Source organism: Pristiophorus japonicus, unplaced genomic scaffold (genome assembly GCF_044704955.1).
Source record: "Pristiophorus japonicus isolate sPriJap1 unplaced genomic scaffold, sPriJap1.hap1 HAP1_SCAFFOLD_37, whole genome shotgun sequence".
Classification (NCBI taxonomy): Eukaryota; Metazoa; Chordata; class Chondrichthyes; family Pristiophoridae; genus Pristiophorus; species Pristiophorus japonicus.
In genome coordinates, this window is record NW_027253543.1 from 6,076,567 (window position 1) to 6,099,368 (window position 22,802).

Sequence of the window (22,802 nt, forward strand, 5' to 3'; positions counted from 1 at the left end):
TACAAGGCGTTGAAGGCATATCTTTAATCATGTTATAGTCTTCTGGACTCAACATTATGTTCAACGTATCGGATCATAAGCATCGTTCCCATTGTCTGGGAATGGTTCTGCTATTCGCACTAACACTGGACCATCCTTTGTTACGTTATTGCCCGAATACCACCCACTTTGCCGTTTCCCATTCTGCCATCAATTACTTAATCACTCCTGCGTTCCAGTGTATCACAGACGTTTCCTTTTGACCTTTCTCGCTACGTACATTTGCCAGGCGCTATTTTTGTTGAAAAAAATTGTAATCTTTATCTTTTTCCTAAAATATCGGTATGATTATCCGACAGAACGTCAAACCGGGTTCTTCATCTACAGAATCTGCACGACCTGCTGAATTTTATATAATCATCTGTTTTTATTCATTGTGTTTCCATGTCCCTTTTAAGAGGATGGGCTGCCTTTCCGGTATCATTCTCTGTCTGTTTAAAAGGGTGTGCTGTCAGTCCCGGATCATTCTGTGCCTATTAAAAAGGGATGTGTTGACTGTCCCGGATTTCAAATTTCAAATTTGAAAAACTGCCTTTGAACGATGCTAGAATTTTAATTTGTTTGTTTGTTTGTTTGTGTAAGCCAGAGTGTTTGCAAGCGTGCTGTGCGATCTTACTGTGCATTTCATGTCATGTGAGACAAATACATTACATGCAACTTGAAGCCATACTGATTTGATTGAACACTCCTTCGTGGACTCTCTGACAGTAGAAGAATCTGCTGTGGGATTTTGCTATTCTACATCTGAAAGAAGGGAAAATAGACAAGTTAGAAATATAGCGATTTTAGCCAGGGCTTGCGTGTGAGCTGTGTGACATGATGACATCCTCCACATGTATTTTGAAATTCAAATCAAATCAATTCAAGACAAGACAAGACATGCCTAACTGACTGGTGTTGTGTTTACATGTATATATATATATATGTAGAAATATATACAATCCCAACTTCATAACTTTCACGATAAATATGCTTTTTCTGTTCTGCCTGCACTGGGCTCTATTACATTTGACCTCTTTCACAGCACAAGCAGCTGCTGTCAGATGCAGTAGAATGACACATGTGAATTTAAAAGACCGCCTTTGTAGCCCACATCTTCCGTCCGGCTTGTCTTCCGCCATGGGCTTACAGTGTTTTGGTATTTACTGACTGCACCCCGTCATTTCCAATTGAATTCTTCCAGTCACACAGCCTTCGTTCAATCAAAAAACATCCAGATAATGAATTAATTATTTATTTATTTAAAACACATCAAATTCATTTATTTTTAAATAACATTTAAGCGTATTTCTTTTCTTAAAATGTTAAATATATATATATTTCTAAATTGGCTTTTATTGCTTTTACGTCCCTCCCTCCCTCCTGCCTGTCTATCACATGTGGTTTCAATCACCATCCCAGCCCCGCGTGGGCCTGACGCCCATGCTCACTCACGCACCGCGCAATTGCCTTCAGGAATGATATAAATCTCACTTTATTCTTTTAAAAGGGAACTGATGTCAGTCAAGGGTCATTCTGCATCTGTGTAAAATGGATGTGCTTGCATTCCCGGATCATTTGCGTCTGTTTAAACGGGATGGTTGTCAGTTCCGGTTCATAACTGTCCCTTTAAAACTGATTATCTCGTAATCCCGGATCATCCTGCATATTTTGAGAAGGAGTATGATTTGTGTAAGCTAGAGTGTGATTTCGGCTGCAATGACCGAATTGTTAAACTGTTGTTTTCCAAGTTACATTGGGGCTGGCTGCTTCGCTGCGCACCCAGATCGCAGTGCATTTGTTCATTTACTCGAAATATGCTCATCTTTTCCAATCCCACTCCTTGATATAGCATTTGCCCCGAGTTTGCTTCCTGTGATGTATCTCACATTACTGTATATAACTGTATCTTACCATGCTATACATGACTTTAACTGGATATAACCTGTAACAATAAGCATACCTTACCACCATGGGTGCACTTGCAGGATACACTCCATACCTGTCCCACTGAGGTACATAAAGGGAGGTCTCAGGCAAGTGCAGCAGTGGAGAGCTGTGAATTAAAGGTGCAGGTCCTGAGTGACCTTGAGTTCAGCATGTGTCTTGTGGAAGTCAGTACATTAGACTCAGGACTTTACACTGGTGAAGAGAATGGGATCACAGAATCGACAGAATGGCTACCAATAGCTCAGATGAGAAATACAATGCTGGAGACAATTGGGATGACTTTATAGAAAGGCTCCAGCAAAGCTTTGTGACGAAAGACTGGCTGAACGACGATAAGGCAGACAAGACAAGAGCCCATCTCCTGACCAGCTGTGGAACGAAAACATATGCTTTTATGAAAGACCTGCTGGCAACAAGAAAACAGCAAGCAAGTCGTTTGAGGAGTTGAGCGCACTGGTGAGAGACCACCTGAAGCCAGCAATCAGCCTACACATGGCCAGACACAGGTTCTACAACTACCGACGCTGTGTGGAAGAAAGCATACCCAACTTCGTTGCGGAACTTCGGAGGCTGGCTAGTTCATGATATTTCACCGATGAACTAAGGAGAGAAGTATTGAGAGACTTTTTTATTGAAGGAATAGGCCACGTAGGCATATTCCGAAAGCTTATAGAGACTAAGAACTTGCCTCGAAAGGCAGCAGCACTGGTCGCGCAGACGTTCTTGGCAGGCGAAGAAGAAACGAGGCTGATCTGTATTTCGGGTATGACAACCAACAAGGCATCGGAACAAGGGATTCACATTGTGAAACAAGCCGCTACCCCCACACACAGACAAAGGCCGGAGAGCAGGCCTTCAACAGCAGACAGTGGCGCCAAAATCAATCAAAATCAAGGGCCACATAAACGGCCGATCACACCTCATCAACCTCAATGCGAGCAATAAACAACAGATCGAGAAAAGCTCAAGGGAGATCAGCCAGACGCAGCTCATCCTTCTCAAATAATGGAAACGGTCTGTGTTGGAGATGTGGGGGTAGGCACTCTATCAGGGTGTGTCGATTTCAGCATGCCGTTTGCAGAAACTGCAACCACACACAGCATCTGGCTCGTATGTGCAGAAAAACAGCAGCTCGGCTGGTTTACGAATCAGAAGGGTCGGAATGCGGACCAGAACCTGGTTGCAACAGTGCACGGGACGCCGAGGTACAGCGGGTTAACACGATCAATGTCGACTGTTCTTACACCAAGACGCCTCCAATTATGATGAGGGTTCTGCTCAACGCGATACCCGTCAACATGGAACTGGACACGGGGGCCAGTCAATCCCTCATGAGCGTTCAACAATTTGAACAACTATAGCCGCACAAAAGCAACAGACCAAAACTCACAAAGATCGACACCAAACTGAGGATCTATATGTGATGAGGGAAAAGAGAGAAAACGAACTGGACCGGCTTCTGCGGGAAGGCATAATTTCTCCCGTAGAATTTAGCGACTGGGCAAGCACCATCATCCCCGTCATGAAGCCTGATGGATGAATGTGAATCTGTGGGGATTACACGATAAATAGAGTCTCCCGACAGGAACAATACCTGCTACCCAGAGCGGAGGACCTATTTGCCACGTTAGATGGAGGTAAAATTTTCTCGAAACTTGACGCACATCTGCATATATGACGCAAGAACTGACCGAAGAGTCTAAGCTCCTCACCACCATCAACACACATCGAGGCCTTTTTGGGTATAATTGATGCCCATTCCGCATCAGGTCGGCGGCTGCTATATGCCAGCGCTACATGTAGAGTCTGCTCAAGTCCATCCCGGGGTCTGTTGTGTTTAAAGATGACATGTTCATCACGGGCAGGGACACCGAATCTCATCTCCGCAAACTTGAGGAAATACTCAGTCGATTGGATCTGGTAGGCTGAAGAGTTAAGAAATCCACGTGTCTGTTTCTCGCGCCTGAGGTTGAATTTTTGGCAGAAGGATTGCCGCTGATGGAATCCACTCAACCGAATCCAAAACCAAAGCGATTCACCTGGCACCCAGTCTCTGGAATGTCTCAGAAGTGTGTGCGTTTCTCGGGCTACTCAATTACTTTGGGAACTTTATGCAGAACTTGAGCACGCTGCTGGAGCCTCTCCATGTGCTACTCAGAAAGGGGTGCGATTGGTTTTGGGGGGACGCCCAAGAACGCACCTTCAATAAGGCATGCAACCTCCTATGTTCCAAGAGTGTTTTAGCATTTTTTGAGCCAGGTAAAAATTGAATCCTTATGTGTGCTGCTTCAGCTTATGGGTTCAGTTGCGTTTTACAGCACGTCAATGATGCAGTTAAATTGCAGCCCGTTGCTTATGCCACCAGGTCACTTTCGCGGGCAGAGCGCGGGAACGGTATGGTTGAGAAGGAGGCACTCGTGTACGTGTGTGGTGTCAAAAAGATGAAGCAATACCTTTCTGGGGCCAAGTTTGCGTTAGAAACTGACCACAAATCCCTCACGTCCCTCCTATCCGAGTGCAAGGCAATCAACGCCAACGCCTCGGCGCGCATTCAGCAGTGGCCACTCATGCTGGTGGCTTACGATAAGTCACAAACCAGGCACAGACAACTGCGCCGACGCACTTAGCAGGCTACCCCTGGCGACCACAGAAGGTTCCGACGAACAGGACTGTGAGATGGTCATGGCAATCAATGCCTTTGAATCCACAGGTTCACCCATGACGGCTCGCCAAATCAGAGGCTGGACCAGCAGCGACCCCACGGTATCTCTAGTTAAAAGATGCGTTTTAACTGGTGACTGGGCAGAGGCTCGCGATGCCTGCCCCAAGGAGATCAAACCCTTCAATAGGTGCATGCATGAACTCTCACTACAGGCAGACTGCCTGCTGTGGGGCAGCCAAGTAATTATGCCCTTATGAGGCAGGGAGGCATTTTTCCGGGAGCTCCATTGCGAGCACATGGGGATTGTCCTTATGAAGGCCTTAGCCAGATCTCAAGTCTGGTGGCCTGGCATTGACGCGGACTTGGAGCTCTGCGTCCGTCGGTGCACCTTTTGTGCCGAACTCAGTAATGCCCCCAGGGAGGCCCCTTAAGACGCTGGCGTTGGCCCACCAAACCATGGTCGTGGGTGCATGTCGACTATGCGAGCCCATTCATGGGCAAAATGTTCCTCGTAGTCGTTGATGCATTTTCAAAATGGAACGAGTGCACCATTTTAAACTCCAGCACAACCTCCACCACTGTGGAGAACCTTAGAACCGTGTTTGCAATGTATGGCATTCCTGACATATTGTTCATTGATAATGGTCCGTGTTTCACCAGCGCAGAATTTCACGATTTTATAGTTGACCACGATATAAATCACTTTAAAACAGCACCTTTCAACCCGGCCTCCAATAGCCAGGCGGAGCGAGCAAAGCAGGTCATTAAACAAGGCATGCTCAGAATTCAAGGTCCCTTGCTGCAGAGGAGCCTGTCGTGACTGCTGCTGGCATACAGATCACGTCCACATTCGTTGATGAAACGAACCTTAAAGACCAGGCTCTCGTTAATCCTCCCAGACATGCATGAAATTGCTGCCGCTAAGCGTCGAAAGCTAACTGAGTACCATGGCCGAAATTCAAAGGGGAGGTGGAATGAGATAGGGGACAAAGTGTTTTGCTAAACTATGGCTGGGGTCCCAAAAGGTTTGCAGGGACAGTAAAAGAAAAAGCGGGAAACAGTCTACTGGTGAAACAAATGGACAATGGCCAAACCTGCCGGAGGCATGTAGACCAAGTAAAAAGTATATTCACTGATTACACTGATGAACCAGTGGCAGACGACAATGTGGAATTCACACCAAACCTGGTGGACTGATAGGTGGAGCAATCTGAGGAAAGGGCAGTCTCAACAGACAGCGTAGGCGAGACACCAGCAATCACACCGAACGAAACAGACAGCCCAGGTGAGATACCAGCAATCACACCAAATGAAACAGACAGCCCAGGCGAGATACCAGCAATCACACCGAACGAAACCGACAGCCCAGGCGAGATACCAGCAATCACACCGAACGAAACAGACAGCCCAGGCGAGATACCAGCCATCACACCGAACGAAACCGACAGCCCACGCGAGATACCAGCAATCACACCGAACGAAACAGACAGCCCAGGCGAGATACCAGCAATCACACCGAACGAAACAGACAGCCCAGGCGAGATACCAGCAATCACACCGAACGAAACAGACAGCCCAGGCGAGATATCAGCAATCACACCGAACGAAACAGACAGCCCAGGCGAGATACCAGCAATCACACCGAACGAAACAGACAGCCCAGGCGAGATACCAGCAATCACACCGAACGAAACACAGGCACCAAGCAAACAACAGAACCACAACTAAGACGCTCGACGCGAGAGCGCAGACCACCTCCGAGACTGAATCTATAAAGGCAATAAGAACTTGGGGGAGGCTGATGTCATGTATCTCACATTACTGTATTTAACTGTATCTTACCATGCTATACATGACTGTAACTGGATATGACCTGAAACAATAAGCATACCTTACCACCAGGGGTGCACTTGCAGGAGACACTCCATACCTGTCCCACTGAGGTATATAAAGGGAGGTCTCAGGCATGTGCAGCACTGGAGAGCTGTGAATTAAAGGTGCAGGCCCTGAGTGACCTTGACTTCAGCATGTGTCTCGTGGAAGTCAGTACATTTGAGTCTGGACTCAACTCTCCCAATATACACAATACCAAATGTTGCGCTGATGGTGGAGGCCATGCGCCCTAATGGATGAGGCGTCTGACTTCGATGACAACCTCGACGTTATCAGAATGATTACAGGTTCAAGTCCTACTGCGGTCAATTTGTTCGCTGCATGAAATATTATATTCTTTGTTGTGAGTCTGCCGAAAAACCAACCATCTCTTCCAGTCACTCACCTGAAGTAAAGGAAGGCTGTTTGCTTTAAGAATCTAATGGCACCTTTTCATCATTGTCGATCTGGTTGCAGAGGCAGAGCAGCTGCAAAGTGGACTTTCTTGCACTTTATTTCTCTTTGGATACAAAACATAGGAGATTGAATGATTGACAGTGCTCTGAAAAAGTGACGATGTGGCCGAGACGTTAAGTTGATCGACTGCTAATCCATTGTGCTTTGCACCATGGGTTCGAACCCCTTCCTCGTCGTTATTGTGTTGCAGCTTTGCCCACCATGGTCGTTTTGTCAATCACATTTCACCTCATTGCCAAATTCCCCTTTCACTGACAATGCTGCACTTTGCTCATGTCATGTAATGTCTCAAATTAATAATATATTCGTCAAAGGGATAATACTTGTAGAATTGTAGCGAGAGGGACTAATTAGATAGGTCTCTGAGCGTCAGCGCAAGCACGATGGGCCTAATATCTTTTCTCAATACCGTCAGAATCTGAGAGATCCCCTCTTTTCTGTCGGCGGCTCGTTGGTCTCGGGGTATGATTTTTGCTTTGGGTTAAGCACATTTGAAATGTGAGAGGACCCGGGTTCAAATCCCGGACCAGCCCCGCCATTTTCAAATCAATATTCCGCTTCTCACAGCCGGTCGACGTGAGTAAACAGAAAAATTTCAAATTAAAACGTGTGATTTTGCGTTGATATTCCCAAAGCGTCCAAATCCCAGAGCAAAGTGAAACTCACCATTGAGTAAAGTTAAAGTATCTCAAAGGTACTCGTCTCTGTGTCTCGTTGGATAACCGAAACCCGTGTTTGGTTCCGGCCAATACTTGATCAGTATATCTTGCTGTCTGGACGCATGAGCTCACCTCAAATAGAATATGCATACATTTAGCGTCAATGTCCACCTCTGCTCTGAATATGAGTGCATCCTCTTTCTCTCGAGCTGAAAAGATGTGAGAAGCTGTCTTTTAAATTAGTCTCTTGATTGCCGAATACAAACCGGACAGAAAATCAATCCGGGCTGGCCATGTTGCATGGTCTGATTAAAAGGCGTTGACACCCAATATTTTAGGCATGTTATAGTCTTCTGGCCTTAACATTAGATTCAACGTATTGTATCATAAGCATTGTCTGGTAATGGTTCTGGTGTTCCCACTAACACCTCCTCTAGACCATCGTTTGTTACCTTATTATCCGATTCCCACACACTTTGCCAATGCCCCATTATGCCATTCATTATTTAATCGATCCTGCATTCCACTGTATCAAAGACGTTCACTTTTGTCCATTCTCGCTGCGTATTTTTTACAGGCGCTAATTTTGTTGAATAAATCTGTAATCTTTAACTTTTTCCTAAAATATCGGAATGGTTATCCGACAGAACGTGAAACCGAGTTTTTCATCCACAGAATCTGCACAATCTGCTGCGTTTTACGCAATGATCTGTGTTTTATTCATTCTGTTTCCACTCTTAAGGGGATGAGCCGTCTGTCCGGGTTCATTCTCTGTTTGTTTAAAATGGTTGCTATAATGGTGTGTCATAATCTCGTTCGCACAGAATTTAATCTTAATCGTTCCAGATGGAATATTGTTTTTTCTAGATCACAATAAACAGTATCTTGTTATAAATTTTGTCTTTTTAGGTCCCTAGTGTCAGAGGAGGAATTGTCTGAGTCCTTCATTTATTTCATGTTAGAGGCAAACAGAGGTATCCATTCAGAATCAATGCACAGATTGTCATCGAGATAAATGCAGCGAGAGATACAGGCAGCATTGGCACACATGGAGAATAGATAAGGCAGAAGCTTAAATAAAAAAGGGAATCAAACTCCAAATGGAAGTGAGAGGTAGCTGATAGATATGTGTGAGTGGAGGCGATAGTTCAAAGGCGTGGTCTCACGCCATGGCTTAACTAGTCAAACCGACTATCGAGTAAACAAAGATTCTCGGTTTGCTTCACAGCGGGGCTGGCAATTACTGTCTTCATGGTTCACAAAGGGTGAGTTTCTTGCCATGTGATATAGCTGCAATCATTTTAAACGAAACTGGGGTTGCACTAGTTCCCATTCTGGAGTAAGGCCCGAGATGGTGCGGTGCCTTGGTCGCATATCAAAGCTGCAATAATTTCTGGCGGGGTTGAATTTGCTTAATCACAAAAACTACATATTTCCTGACCACCGCCGTGTGTAACATTGCTGCAGTCAGAAGAAAGTTGTGGCAGCTGGTGTGTGGCGCCGTGAACGAAAAGTGATTAGTATGCTGTGTTGTGGCCGCAGCAACCTCGGTTTGAATCTGATTCACGACACATTCCGTTTTATATCTTTTGTTCACTCGGACACCTGCTGATAGAACAGAGCGAAACATTTATCCTTACTAAATGAAACAGATATTACGATTTTAGCAGTTGAACTTATTTACTCTTTCAAACCAACCTCTTCTCCCACCTTTTCTGCCTTCCATAATCAATAACCCTCCTTTATTTTGCTCATAATTCTCCCCGCAACAGTTTGTCTGGTGATGGCACTGGCGCGAGGCCGAATGAATAAGGTGATTTACTTCAATAGTAAAGAAGTCCTGTCATGGTCATTTAACTCACCGGGCGAAACATGTCTTTCTCCGTTCTGAATCTGTCTCAAAACCGACCATTTCTGACATTCCCTCACCTGAAGTAACGGAAGGCCCTTTGCTTACAGAAGCTGATTGTAGATGTTTTGAACATTGTCGATTTGGGTGCACGGACAGGACAAGCGGTGAAGGCTTGTTTTCGCAAGGGAGTTCTGTTCGGATGCAAAGATCAGTAAACGAGATGGCTGATCGTGTTGCGGCACTCGGTGGCCGACTTGATAACGCGAGGGACTATGAATCCATTGTCTTCTGCACGCGTGGGTCCAGTCCCATCCTCGTCGGTATTTTGTTAAATATTTGATGCATGTGGCTCTTTGTCAATCACCTGAAAATTCATTTCTAATACACATTTTTTACCGAGCTTGCTACACTCAGCTCATGACATGTCTCAAATTATTAACATATACTTAAAGAGAAAATATGGCAAGGGAATACACAATAAATTGTACGACATGAAGAACTGTAGCGGAACAAATGGACCTTGGAGTTCAGGTCCACAGATCCCCGAACGTTGCAGGCCAGGTTGATAATGTGGTTGATAAGACCTATGGAATACTTGCTTTTATCAGCCGATGCACATTATTTAAGAGCAGGAGGGTTATGCTTCATCTCTATACAACACTAGTTAGGCTCGAGGTAGAGTACTGTGTCAGCACATTACAGGAAATATGTAATTGCATTGGAAAGGATACAGAGGAGATTTACGAGAATGTTGCCTGGACCTGAGAATTTGAGCTATGAGGAAAGATTAGACATGGTGAGTTAGTTTTCTTTGGAACAGAGGAGGCTGAGGGGAGACGATAATCATGGAAATACCATTATTAGGGGCCTAGACAGAGGTGTTAAGTCGGACCTATTTCCATTAGCAGTGCGGTCAACAAAGATGAGGCAAAGATTTATTGTAATTGGTCGGAGGTTTAGAGGTGATTTGTGCAGAAAATCTTTCACCCAGAGGGATCTGTAACACACCGCTGAAAGGATGGTCGAGGCAGATACGCTGCCCAGGTTTCAAAAAGTACCTGGATTTGCACTTAAAGTGCCGTTACTATCAAGAGTACGGAACAAGAGCTGGCAATTGGGATGAGGCTGGATAACTCCTGTTCGGCAAACGTGGACACGATGGGCCGGAATGGCCTCCTTCCATACTATGAAATGCAATGACGTAATGCTATGCATTTGTGTGAAGAGAATTGTGAACTTTTTCAGGGCCACTATTATGATAAAACGTGTTTCACGTAAAGATAAACATATATTGAATTACAGAACAGAAGGATTGCAAAGTGGGTCCGCACACACGCAGGTAAACCAAATGCGCTTTCGATCACATCATCTTAAATATTCGGTAATCAGAACTGTAATCACGCTCCTTTGAAACAGACAAAAACACATAATGGTCCACGTCAGATAGCACATTCCTTTTACACACACGCAGATTGATCAGGGACTAAGTGCACATCCCTTTTACACAAACACTGAATGAACCAGGACTGAGAGCACGTCCCTTTTACACAGACACAGAATGATTCTGGATTGAGAGAATATCCCTTTTACACACACACAGCATGACCCAGTCCAAAGAGTATATCCCTGTTACACACACACAGAATGATCCTGGACGAAGAGAATATCCTTTTTCCACAGGCACAGAATCATCCCGGACTGAGAGCACGTCCCTTTTACACACACACAGAATGATCCAGGACTGATAGCACGTCCCATTTACACAGACAAAGAAAGGTTCAGGACTGACAGTAGATCCCTTTTAAACAGACACAGCGTGATCCGGGATTGACAGCACACAGCCTTTTCAATTCTCAAACCTCCCTTATGCTCAGGCTTACTACTATTTTTGGCAATATTATAAATCTCTTCCTTGAATCTAATTATATCTTTAATTTCTTTTGTTAACCACGGTTTGAACATTTTTAGTTTGGTGTTGTTATTCCTTCAATTAATGTACATTGTAGCGAATTATGAAATTTTCTTGAAATGTTTACCATCAAACGTGAATTAAGTAACATTTGCTGGGAACCAATTGCAGGGCTATGTGGAAAGTGGGTCCAATTGGATAGCATTTTAACAAAGCCGGCTCAATCATGATGGGCCGAAAAGTCTCCTTCAGTACTCTCATTCTCGGACAATCATCCTCTACCTCGGTGTGGTTCTTTTAATCCTGTGGGAAACGGATAATAATGTTCTGCACGTGACTTCAGATGAATACATTTAGCAAAAGATTGGGAACATTAACGGACTCAGAAACATTAAATGGCTTTTCAAACTCCCGGGTCAGTGAACCTGTTGATCTATTACTATTTGAGATAATTATGGACTGCTCGTAACAACAGGAGATCGACGTGGACTTCTTTGAAAGCGCAGACGGAGGTTGAACCCACTCTTTCCGGTTTGACAGGATCGCCTCATCACCACTTGATAACAAAACCTCTCATCCATAGCACTGATGTTACTTTTTCTGAAGCAACATACTGGGGATGCTGGGAATAGGAAATGCAAACAGAAATTGCTGAACATATACAACAAGACACGCAGCATTAGTGAAGTGAGAAACAGAGATAATGTTTCACATCGATGATATTTCATCAAAACTGTCAGAAGTTGGAGGTGTAACAGATTTTAAGCAGGTACTTAAGCATGGAGAGGTGGAGGGCAGGAAAGAGTGAAAAGGAAATCCTGTCACATGGTGGAAAGCAGAAATGATTTCATGACAAAACCGAAAGGGCATAATAAAGGGAAACTTCAAGAAAAAAAATATGCGTCTAGAGAAAGGGTAAGAGAGAATAGTAAAATCATGACTAACAGCTACTGTCCGAGAAAATGGGAGCAGTGGTTAGAATTATGAAATTGTTGAATTCAACGTTGAGCCCGGAAGGCTGTAAAGTGCCTAATGGAAAGATGAGCTGCTGTTCCTCGAACTTACGTTGAGCTTCATGGGAACAGTGTAGGAGGACGAGACAGAAGACCGAAAGCTTGGGGTTCTTGTTGCGGACTGAAATGAGCTGCTCGGTAAAGTGCTCACATAATATGTGCATGGTCGAACCAATGTAGAGAAGATTTCAGTCGATCCATAATACTATGTTGAAAGAAGTGCAAGTAAGTGGTTGTTTCACCTCTACTGGCCTGGACTGTGGGACGGGAGGAGAAAATGGCCACGTGTAGCTTCTCCTGCGCTTGCACTGGAAGGCTCTGTGCGAAGGAAAGCTTTGTTGGTGGTGATTGGACAATGGACCACGGCGTGCCGGATAGACTCGTCCCTTTGGACTGCTGAAGAGAGAGGGGAGGGTAAGATGTATTTGATGGTGGGACCACGTTGGATGTGTCAGAAATGGGGCAGGATGATCCGTTGAATGTGGCGGTTAGTGGGGTGAATGTTAAGCACAAGTGGAACTCTATCATGGTTCTGCGAGGAAGGAGAAGGGATGAGAGCAGAAGTGCGGGAAATGGGCAGGAGAAGGTCGAGGGTCATGTGTACTCGGGTCATGGGTTTTTCTTGCTGGAGAAAAATTTAGCTACATATCGGTAGCATTTGTATTGACTTTGCCATCGTCAGGACAGATACGATGGAGATGGAGAAATTGGGAGAATGGAAAGAAGTCCTTATAGAAAGCGAGTGGGGAAAAGTGTAGTTAAGGTAGATGTGGGAATCAGTGGGGTTATAGTAGATATTGGTCGGCCGACTATCCTCAGCAATGGAGGTAGCGAATTCGAGGAAAGGAAGGGAAGAGTCGGAGATGGGCCATGTTTAGGACAGGGAAGGGTGGAAATTTAAAGCAAAGTTGACTTAATTTCGAGTTTGCTGCGAAAGCTGAAAATGGCACAGATAAACTCATCAATGTACCAGAAAACGAGGTGATGGATCGGACATGAGTAGGACTAGAACAAACAATGTTGCACATATACCATTGAAATGCAGGCATATCTAGGCCACTTGCGGGATACCCTAGCAACACATTTAATTTGCAGTAAGCGTCTGGAGTCTAAGGAGAAGTTGTCCAATGCCAATTTAAATCAAGTTCCGCCAGGCGGATGAATTGACGGTAGATGGGAACTGGTTGAGCATCCGTTCAATGAAGAAGTGGAGGAGCCTCAAGCCGTCCTGGTGGGGAATGGATGATCAGAGGGATTGGACGACTATAGTGATAGGGCGAATGAGGGCAAGGAATCTGAAAAGTAATTGATGTTATTTTTTTTTACAGTAGCTTTCAAATCACTGGCAATATCAATGGATTGGTATTTCGTGTGGAATGAATTTGTTCAATTGTCGAAAATTGCACTTTTTGCTTCAATCGTCAGGATGGCTGAGTGATTAAGGTTTTGGACTGAAAATCAACTGTGCGAATGTTGGCTTGGGTTTGAGCTTCAGTACTAGCAGATGTTGTCTGTTATGATAACTTGGTAAAATGTTATAATCATTGGAAAGAAAGGTTTTTTATTTATATTTTACAATTCCAAGAAGCGTTCCTACATTTACAACAGGTGCTCTGCTGATTGACGGAAAATAAGAGCAGGGGTCGTCGAATCCTCGAGCCGGTTCCACCATTTAGTGAGATAATGTTTGACCAATATCTTAACTTCATCCATCTGCTTTGATACCAAATAAATTCCTACCATTATCTAGCAAAAATCTATCAATCTCAGGTTTTAATTTACCAATTTAGCTGACAAATGAACCGGAGTTGAGATGAGGAAATTACTGACTTATTCACAAATTAATTAAGGTTTTGAATGAATTGCCTGAACAGTTGGTTGCCACAGATGCGATCATAACCTTCTTAAGTATATAAGAACATAAGAATTCTGGGTAGGAGTATTTGACCCCTTGACCCTGCTCCGCCATTGAATAAATCATGGAAGAATCTAATCAAAGGACGTAGCGCCACTTCCCTGCTGCCTCCCCATAAGCCTTTACTCACTTATCACTGAAAAATATGTCTATCTCCGACTTAAATTTATTCTTTGACCCAGCCTCTACAGCTCTCTGAGGAAGATAATTCCATGGACTTTCAACGATTGAGAAAAGAAGTTTCTGCTCATCTCAGTTTTAAATCTATATTAACGACTGGGAAGAAAGGACCAAGTGCAACGTAACGAAGTTTGCTGACGATATAAAGGTGGGATGAAAACCAATGTATGAGTATAATGTTGGAAAGTGTGAGGTCATGCACTTTGACAGAAAAAACTTTGACAGCAAAGAGCAAGCTATTATTTAAATGGAGAAACATTCCAACGTGCTGCAGTACAGCGGGAATTGTGTGTACTTGTGCATGAAACAAAAAAGGTTAGTATGCAGCTGCAGCAAACGATCAACAAAGCCAGTGGAATCATGGCGTTTATTGCAAAGGAGATGGAGTATAACAGCAGTGAAGTCTTGCTACAGTTATATCGTGTATTGTGAGGCCACACCTGGTATACTGTGTATAGTTTTGGTTTCCATATTTACGAAAGGATAATTGCTTTGGAGGAAGTTCAAAGAAGGTTCACTCGGTTGATTCCGGAGATGAGGGGGTTGACTTATGAGGAAAGATTGAGGAGGCTGGTCCTCTACTCATTGGAATGCATAAGAATGAGAGGGGATCTTATCAAAACCTATAAGTAAAAGAGGGGAATGGCAAGCTGGATGTAGAGAGGAGCTTTCCATTGATAGGGGAGAATCGAACTAGGGGGCATCATCTTAGAAAGAGGTGCCGCCTATTATAACTGAGATGAGGAGGAATCTCTTCTCTCAGAGGGTTGTAAATCTGTGGACTTCGCTGCCTTAGAGAGCTCTGCAAGCCGGGACATTGAATAAATTTAAGTCAGAGACAGTTTCTTAACCAATAAGGGATTACGGGGTTGCAGGGAGCGGGCAGGGAAGTGGACCTGAATTCATGATGCGATCAGCAATTTTAGGATTAAATGGTGGTGCAGATTCGAGGGGCCGTATGGCCTATTCCTGCTCATATTTCGTACGTTCTTATGTTCTTATAAATGGGCGGTCCCTTATTCTAATTCGATGACCCCTAGTTTTACTTGCCCCTATGAGTGCAAATATGCTCTCTCCATCTAACGTGTCGAGCCCCCTCATTATCTTATTAGTTTCGATAAGATTACCTCTCATGCTTTTGAACTCCACTGCGGATGGTCCCACCCTACTTAATCTATCCTCATAAGTCAACTCTCCTCATCTCCGAAATCAACTGAGTGAACTTTCTCTGAACAGTTTCCATTGCAAGTATATCCTTCCTTAAATACGGAGAATAAACTGCACACAGTACTCCAGGTGTGGCCTCACTAATACCTGGTACAAGTGAAGCAGGACTAATCTGGTTTATACTCTATCTAACTTGCAATAAACGCACATTCCATTCGCCCTCCTGATTAATTGCTGTACCTGCATACTAATTTTTGTGTTTCATGCACAAGGACACTCATCTGTCCCTGTATTGCATCACTTTGCTACATTTCTCCATTTAAATTATAATTTGCTTTTCTATTATTTCTGTCAAAGTAGGTAACCTCTTATATTGCAACTGCCAACTTGTTGCCCATTTACTTAGCCGAACTATATCTCTCTGCAGATTTTTTGTGTCCTCCTCAGAATTTGCTTTCCGACCGTATTTGTATCATCAGAAAACTTAGCTACATTACACTCGGTTCCTTCATCCAAGTCATTAATATAGATTGTAATTAGTTGAGGACTCAGTACCGATACCTGCGTCACTCCACTAGTCACTGTTTGCCAACTGGAAAATGACGCATATATAGCAAAGCCTCTATCTTTGATTTACTCCCAACCCCGTGAGCTGTTATCTTGGGCAGTAACCTCTTATGTGTCACCTTATCAAATGCCTTCTGGAAATCCAAATACACCACATACATTGGTTCCGCCTTATCCACTCGTTACATCCTCAAAAACTCCAGCAATTTGTTAAACATGATTTCCTTTTCATAAAACCATGCTGATTCTGCTTGATTGAATGTCCCGCTGCTGCTTCCTTAATAATGGACTCCAGCATTTTCGCAAAGGCAGATGTTAGGCTAACTGGTCTATAACTTCCAGTTTCATGCTTGCCTCAATTTTTAAATAGGGCGTTACATTTGTGGTTTTCCAATCCGCCCCGAATCCAGGAAATTTTGAGAAATTATAACGAATACATCCACTATCTCTGCAGCCACTTCACTTAAGATCCTGGCATGAAAGCCATCAGGTCCAGGGGACTTGTCCGCCTTTAGTCCAATTATGTTACTAGCAGTACTTCCTTCTTGATAGTGATAGTCATCCCTGCCTACATTCGCTTCATTATCCACTCTTGGATTGTTTTTAGTATCACCTACTGCAAAGGCCAATACAAAATATTTGTTTAATGTCTCTGCCATTTCCCTGACCTCCAATATTAACCCCCAATCTCATCCTCCAGGGGATCAACATTCATATTAGCCAATCTTTTTCTTTTTATGTATCTGTAGAAACTCTTACTATCTGTTGTTATATTTCGTTCGAGTTTACTTTCATAATCTATCTTCCCTCTTCAATCATGTTTTTAATAGTTCTCTGCTGCTCTAGTCTCCCACTCGTCTTCGCCACATTGTGTGCCATTGATTTCGATTTCAAACCCTCCGTTATTTCCTTAGATAGACACGGATGGTTATCTCTTCTCTTACAGTCTTTCCTACTCATTGGATAAATTTTTGTTCCGAGTTATAAAATATGTCCGTAAATGTCTGCGACTGCTCTACAACCGTCCCACACTTTAGTCTATTTTCCGATCTATTTTAGCCAACCTTTGTTGTCCCCCTTATTTATGCTTCGGACATTGGTTGGAGAACCAAATTTCTCTCCCTCCAACTGAGTTTGAAATTCAGCCATATTATGGCCACTCATTCCTATACGATCTTTTACGACGAGATCATTTATTAATCCTGTCTCATTACACAGTACTAGATTTAAGATAGCCTGCTCCCTGGTTGGGGTAGCATGTACTGTCGAAGTAAACTATCCCGGATACACTCTATGAACGTCTCCTCAAGGCTACCCTGACCAATTAGGTGTTTCCAGTAAATATGAAGGCAAATCACCTCTGATTATTGCTGGTCCTTTTTTACAAGTCTCCATTATTTCTTGATTTATACTCTGTCCAAACATGTAGCTACGGTTAGGGGACCTACAGTCTATGCCCACCAGCGACTTTTTCCTGTTATTGTTCCTTTTACTCCACCCAAACTGATTCAACCTCTTGATCCTCTTAGCCGATCTTGTTTTTCATTAATGCACTGATCCCATCTTTTACTAAAAGTGTGACCCCACCTCTTAACATAAGAACATAAGAATTAGGAACAGGAGTAGGCCATTTAGACCCACGCACCTGCTCCGCCATTCAACAAGATCATGGCTGATCTGGCCATGGACTCAGCTCCACTTACTCGCCCGCTCCCCGTAACCCTAATTCCCTTATTGGTTAAAAATCTATCTATCTGTGATTTGAATACATTCAATGAGCTAGCCTCGACTGCTTCATTGGGCAGAGAATTCCACACATTCACAAACCTCTGGGAGAAGAAATTCCTTCTCAACTCTGTTTTAAATTGGCTCCCCGGTATTTTGAGGTTGTGCCTCCTAGTTCTCGTCTCTCCGACCAGAACCACCTCTCTGCCTCTATCTTGTCTACCCCTTTCATTATTTTAAATGTTTCTTTAAGATCACCCCTCATCTTTTTCTTTTATGTCTGTCCTTCCAAAATATCAAATACTCCTGAATATTTAGTTTCCTGTCCTGGTTACCTTGCAACCACGTCTCTGTAATGGCTATCAGATCATACTCATTTGTATCTATTTGTGCCGTCAACTCATCTGTTTTGTTACGAATGTTACGTGCATTTAGAGAAAAAGCTTTAAAATTTATATTTTACCCTTTTTTCCTGCTTATTTCTTCTGTCCTACAGGTCACTTTCTACATTTTTGCTTTTTAATTCAAACTCTACTCGCCTCCCTATTAAATCTATTCTCATGTTCCCATCCCCCTGCCAAACTAGTTTAAACCCTCCCCCACAGTACGAGCAACCGAAACCTCCAGCCCCCCCACCCCCACCACGCGAGGTTATTGGTCCCGGATCTGTTGAGGTGCAACCCATTCGGTACACGTCCCAACTCCGCCAGAAGTGGACCCGATTTCTCAGGAAACTAAAGCCCTCCCTCCTGCACCAGCTCTCCTGCCATGCATTCACTTGCTCTATCCTCCTGCTTCTGTACTCACTCGTTCGTGGCACCTGGAGTATTTTTGAGATTACTACCTTTCAGGTTCTGCTTTTTATCTCTCTCGTAGATCCTTAAACTCTGCCTGCAAGAACTCATCTCTCTTTCTAGCTATGTCATTGGAAACAGTATGGACAATGAACTCTGACTGATCACATTCCTCCATCAAAATGCCCTGCAGCCGCTCGGTGACATCCTTGACCCTGGCTCCAGGGAGTCAACATATCATTCTGGTGTCACGGCTGCGCCTGCAGAAACGCCTGTCTGCTCCCCTGACTATTGAATCTCCGACCATTATAGCTCTGCCATTCTTCTCCCTCCTCTCCTGTGCAGCTGAGCCACCTGCGGTGCCGTGGATTTGGATCTGGCTGCACTCCCCAGAGACACTATCTCCACACCGGTACTCAGAAGCTAAAGTCTGTTGAAGAGTGAGATGGACTCGGGACCTCGTGCACTACCTGCCGAGTACTGCTATTCTGTCTGCTGGTCACCCACTCCCTCTCTACCTGCACACTCTATAGCTGATGGGTGACAACCTCTCGAAGGAAATTGTGTAAATAGTTGATGGTGAACAGTTTGCCGTGCTCTGGGGAAAGTGTCTCATTCCATGCTTCTGTGATGCTACAACCCTCTCTCAGTTATCTTGTGTTTTCAGCTGTAAACCTCAGTTCACGGATTTAATTTCCGGCCGTGCCAGCAGGGATTTTCTCACCTTTAATGTGCTGGTTCTCTTTTTCTCTCTCTATGATTCATTCTATTTCTCTCTGAATCTGACTTTCTTTCCGCGTGTCAGTCTTGCTGTATATCTATTTCAGTTACAGTTAATTTTTGTAAGCTTTTCTCATTGGGGATCTGTTTATCCGTCCAAATATGACTTTCTCTCTGTCACTCTCCATGGCTACCCACATCAGTTTACTCCATAACATATGAGTTTTCTCTTTATGCGCTGGTTCATAGAAATATAGAACATCGAAACATAGAAAATAGGTGCAGGAATAGGCCATTCGGCCCTTCTAGCCTGCACCGCCATTCAATAGTTCATGGCTGAACATTCAACTTCAGTACCCCATTCCTGCTTTCTCGCCATACCCCTTCATCCCCCGAGTAGGAAGGACCTCATCTAACTCCTTTTTGAACATATTTAGTGAATTGGCCTCAACAACTTTCTGTGGTAGAGAATTCCACAGGTTCACCACTCTCTGGGTGAAGAAGTTCCTCCGCATCTCGGTCATAAATGGCTTACCCCTTATCCTTAGACTGAGACCTCTGGTTCTGGACTTCCCCAACATTGGGAACATTCTTCCTGCATCTAACCTGTCTAACCCCGTCAGAGTTTTAAATGTTTCTATGAGGTCCCCTCTCATTCTTCTGAACTCCAGTGAATACAAGCCCAGTTGATCCAGTCTTTCTGGATAGGTCAGTCCTGCCATCCCAGGAATCAGTCTGGTGAACCTTCGCTGCACTCCCTCAACAGCAAGAATGTCCTTCCTCAGGTTAGGAGACCAAAACTGTACACAATACTCCAGGTGTGGCCTCACCAATGCCCTGAACAACTGTAGCAACACCTCCCTGCCCCTATACTCAAATCCCCTTGCTATGAAGGCCAACCTGCCATTTCAATTCTTAACCGCCTGCTGTACCTGCATGCCAACCTTCAATGACTGATGTACCATGACACCCAGGTCTCTTTGCACCTCCCCTTTTCCTAATCTGTCACCATTCAGATAATATTCTGTCTCTATGTTTTTACCACCAAAGTGGATAACCTCATATTTATCCACATTATACTTCATCTGCCATGAATTTGCCCACTCACCTAACCTATCCAAGTCGCTCTGCAGCCTTACAGCATCCTCCTCGCAGCTCACACTGCCACCCAACTTAGTGTCATCCGCAAATTTGGAGATACTACATTTAATCTACTCATCTAAATCATTAATGTACAGTGTCAACAGCTGGGGCCCCAGCACAGAACATTGCGGTATCCCACTAGTCACTGCCTGCCATTCTGAAAAGTACCCATTTACTCCTACTCTTTGCTTCCTGTCTGACAACCAGTTCTCAATCGATGTCAGTACACTACCACCAATCCCATGTGCTCTAACTTTGCACATCAATCTCTTGTGTGGGACCTTGTCGAACGCCTTCTGAAAGTCCAAATATACCACATCAACTGGTTCTCCCTCGTCCACTCTACTGAAAACATCCTCAAAAAATTCCAGAAGATTTGTCAAGCATGATTTCCCTTTCACAAATTCATGCTGACTTGGACTTATCATTTCACCTTTCCAAATGCACTGCTATGATATCCTTAATAATTGATTCCAGCATTTTACCCACTACCGTTGAGAGGCTGACCGATCTATAATTCCCTCTTTTCTCTCGCCCTCCTTTTTTAAAAAGTAGGGTTACATTGGCTACCATCCACTCTATAGGAACTGATCCAGAGTCAATGGAATGTTGGAAAATGACTGTCAACGCATCCACTATTTCCAAGGCCACCTCCTTAAGTATTCTGGGATGCAGTCCATCAGGCCCTGGGGATTTATCGGCCTTCAATCCCATCAATTTCCCCAACACAATTTACCGACTAATAAGGATGTCCCTCAGTTCCTCCTCCTTACTAGACCCCCCGACCCCTTTTATAACCGGAAGGTTGTTCGTGTCCTGCTTCGTGAATACCGAACCAAAGTACTTGTTCAATTGGTCCGCAATTTCTTTGTTCCCCGTTATGAGTTCCCCTGATTCTGACTGCAGGGGACCTAAGTTTGTCTTTACTAACCTTTTTCTCTTTACATATCGATAGAAACTTTTGCAATCCGTCTTAATGTTCCCTGCAAGCTTCTTCTCATACTCGATTTTCCCTGCCCTAATCAAACCCTTTGTCCTCCTCTGCTGAGTTCTAAATCTCTCCCAGTCCCCAGGTTCGCTGCTATTTCTGGCCAATTTGTATGCCACTTCCTTGGCTTTAATACTATCCCTGATTTCCCTTGATAGCCAAGGTTGAGCCACCTTCTCTTTTTTATTTTTATGCCAGACAGGAATGTACAATTGTTGTAGTTCAACCATGCGGTCTCTAAATGTCTGCCATTGCCCATCCACAGTCAACCCCTTAAGTATCATTCGCCAATCCATCCCAGCCAATTCACACCTCATACCTTCAAAGTTAGCCTTCTTTCAGTTCTGGACGATGGTCTCTGAATTAACTGCTTCATTCTCCATCCCAATGCAGAATTCCACCATATTATGGTCAATCTTCCCCAAGGGGCCTCGCACAACGAGATTGCTAATTAATCCTCTCTCATTACATAACACCCAGTCTAAGATGGCCTCCCCCCTAGTTGGTTCCTCGACATATTGGTCGAAAAAACCATCCCTTATGCACTGCAGGAAATCCTCCTCCGCCGTATTGCATCCAGTTTGGTTAGCCCAATCTATGTGCATATTAAAGACACCCATTATAACTGCTGCACCTTTATTGCACGCACCCCTAATTTCATGTTTGATGCCTTCCCCAACATCACTACCACTGTTTGGAGGTCTGTACACAACTCCCACTAAGGTTTTTTGCCCTTTGGTGTTCTGCAGCTCTACCCATATAGATTCCATCTAAGCTTGCTGATACTTGGTGGTTGACGCGCATTTTAACATTATTCATTCAAAGATGCTCATTGTTGACGGGAAGATTACATGTTCTGTGCGTTAAAGCACGGGGGTTTGTTGTCAAGTTACGGACGATCAGTTCAATGTATTATTTGCCTAGTGCTGTGCTTTTGTGGTACAGCTTTTCACCGCCCACAGTTAAACACAAGGTATATATCCTCCCACGTTTGCATAGTATGCAGACGTGAAGTTTGCTCTGCGCTGAAAACTAAATTTTGAGTCTCCAAGCAATTTGCCGAATTTCCACGCACTGCACAGCAGCGTGCCCATGACCATGATGGCCGAGATGTTAATGGGTTGGAATTAAAATCCAACTGATGTGTCTCTGTTCCTGGTAAATGTTCAACCAACTGGTTTGACAATTAGA